Raw genomic sequence first — 2500 nt, 5'->3', positions numbered from 1 at the left:
GGGCGGCCCGATGCGACCCGGGGGGCAGCCGGGCGTGCTGCCGGAGGGGCCGGGGGGTCGGCGCGCGCGGGCGCCGCACCCCCCCATGCCCGCCGGCGCGGCCCGTGCATGCCCCGCGGGCAGCCGGGACGGAGAGGGGTACCCTGCCCCCTCTCTCCGCGGTCTGGTCTCGGCGGAGAGACGCCGCGCGGTCGGCTTGCGCCGGCCTGCCTCGAACGCGCGACCCCGGCGCGAGCGCGTGCTCGCCGCCGGGACGGCGAGCCCCCACCGCGGGTGGTGCGGACGCCGAGCCCCAGCGCATCCCTTCTCCTCCCTGGCCGGTGCTCTCAGTCTCCCGCCGTGGCCGTCGGCGGCACCCTTCCTTCCCTCCCCCCCCCGCCCTGCCCCGGCACTCCGCCATCCGGCGCGCCTGCCTCGCTCTGCCCGACCCGGCTTCGCTGGGCGGCAGGCGGGCGGCGGGCGGGCGGGCGGGGGCGGCCCCTCCCGGTCTCCGCGTGGAGGCGGGGAGAGCGGGCGCCGTTCCCCGTCCGTCCCGCCTCGCCCGTCTGCCTGCCGCCAGGCGTCTGCCCGCGGAAGGGACGGGCGAGTGCGTGGCGTCGCTCGGGAGGCTGCGTGTGTGCAGGCGGGTGTTGGGTGCCGTCTCCGGGGCGGCGGAGCTGGAGGCCGGTGAGGCGAGCGAAGGAGCTCGGAAGCGTGCGGCTGGCGGGTCGCGGGCGCGCGGGCAGCGGGTGGCGCCGCTCCCAGCGGCGGCCGGGCTCCGACGCCGGGGCTCCGCGGGGACCCACACCCCGGTCCCTGAGGCAGGTGGCGCGGCTGGCGCGCCGCTCCCTGCTGGGCCAGGCCGAGCCGGGCGCCTGGGCCGGACTCGAAGCGAGAAAGGGGTTGTCCCAGGTCGGGAGCGAGGGCTCCCCGCCCCTCTCGTTCGGGTCTGTTCTCCCCCCCCCCCCCCTTTTTTTTTCCCTCTGTGCTTGTACGGTCAGTGAGGCGTGCCCTCTCTCTCCGCTGTCCCTTGCTCAGCAGCCGGCGTCGGCGTGAGGAGGGAGGCAGAGCGGATGGGGGCCCTCAGGGGGCTGCGAAAGCTGCCCGGTCCCCCCGCGCGCGCGGTGGGGACCGAAACCGAGACAACTCTTAGCGGTGGATCACTCGGCTCGTGCGTCGATGAAGAACGCAGCTAGCTGCGAGAATTAATGTGAATTGCAGGACACATTGATCATCGACACTTCGAACGCACTTGCGGCCCCGGGTTCCTCCCGGGGCTACGCCTGTCTGAGCGTCGCTTGACGGTCAATCGTCACCCCCATTGCCGCGTTGGCGCAGCGGTGTGCCGCCCCTCGGGGGGGGGCCGGGGGGGGCGGCGGCGGCGGCGAGTCGGTGGGGGGGCGGCGGCGGCGGTGAGTCGGCGGCGGCGGCGGAGCCGGGACCACCGGTGCGTGCACCGGTGGCCCCGGTCTTCCGGCTGGCCTGCCTGCCCGGCTCCGGCCGACCGTCCGCCTCCACCGTCCGCGGCCGGCGTGCCTTGCCCTGCCCTCCCTCCCCTCCGAGCCCGGTGGCCACCGCTGCCCTGCGCGGTGTGTGCGGTGTGGCGCGGCTGGGGCGCCTCGCAGGCCCGCGCCGCCGGGGAGAGGGGGTGCCTCTCCTCCCCGTGTGGGCCCGGGCCTTCGTCCCCCTAAGTGCAGACTCGGGAAACCCCCGCTCCCGGAGCGCCCGCTGTGCGGAGTTCGTCCCGCCGGGCCCCCAGGTTCGGTCGGTCGCGGTGGCCCGGCACCTGCCGCCGCCGCCCGCCGCCACCGCCAGTGCCCGCCGTACGACGGCTCTCCTCCACCACTCTCCCGGTGGTGCGCTGGTCCCCCGTTCCCCTCCGGCGGGGGGGGACGGCCGGCTGCCTTTCTTCCCCTCCCCTTGCCCTCTCCCTGCCCCGACTGCTGCCGCTTCGGCGCCCGCCGAGCCCCCTCTGCCCCCCCCCGCGGCGCACCCGCGTCCGTAGTGCGTGCCGAGCCACTTCCACCCGCCGGCTGGCGTCAGCCGCGGCGTTGCGTTGAGGCCGGCAGCGACGGCGCGCGGGTGTCTCCGCGGGGCGGTGGTGTGGGGCAAGCGCGGGCGGCGCCGTTCGGTGGCGAGACGGGGGAGGGGGGGGGGCAGAAAGGGGGGGGGGAGGGGCGCTGCCGCGCCGTCGTCCCGTGCCGGGGCGAGAGCGGAGGTCAGCGGCCGGGGAGGAGGAGCCAGCCGCGGCCGGTGGAGGGGCTGTGCGCGAGTGTGCGAGTGGGCGAGCGAGCGTTTGGGAGCCGGGCCCGGGGGAGGTGCGGACCTCGCCCCCCGGCCCCGCGCGGCTGTCTGCGGGTGGGTACCGCGGTGGTACCGCACCGTGCTGCCGCGCGCGTGTGTCGGAGGGGGGGGCCCCTCGCTGCCCCTCCGTGGCGGCGACTCGCGGGTCGCCGCGCCGCTTCCCCCTCGATCCTGGCGGGGGCCTCGGGCCGTCCTCTCTGCCGGCGGCTGGCGGGCG

The 2500-nt window shown here is 77.8% G+C and overlaps 1 non-coding gene across 1 annotated transcript; it reads left to right on the top strand.

The window, feature by feature from the left end:
* Nucleotides 1-1123: 1123 nt before the first annotated feature.
* LOC138063453 (5.8S ribosomal RNA) lies at nt 1124-1276 on the top strand. Its single transcript, XR_011137045.1, has one exon. It is a non-coding gene; the product is annotated as a 5.8S ribosomal RNA (ribosomal RNA).
* The last annotated feature ends 1224 nt before the right edge of the window (nt 1277-2500 follow it).

The sequence above is a fragment of the Struthio camelus genome, chromosome 31 (genome assembly GCF_040807025.1).
Source record: "Struthio camelus isolate bStrCam1 chromosome 31, bStrCam1.hap1, whole genome shotgun sequence".
Classification (NCBI taxonomy): domain Eukaryota; kingdom Metazoa; phylum Chordata; class Aves; order Struthioniformes; family Struthionidae; genus Struthio; species Struthio camelus.
Note: the sequence above shows the minus strand (reverse complement) of the source record. Positions and strands in the feature narration are given on the sequence as shown.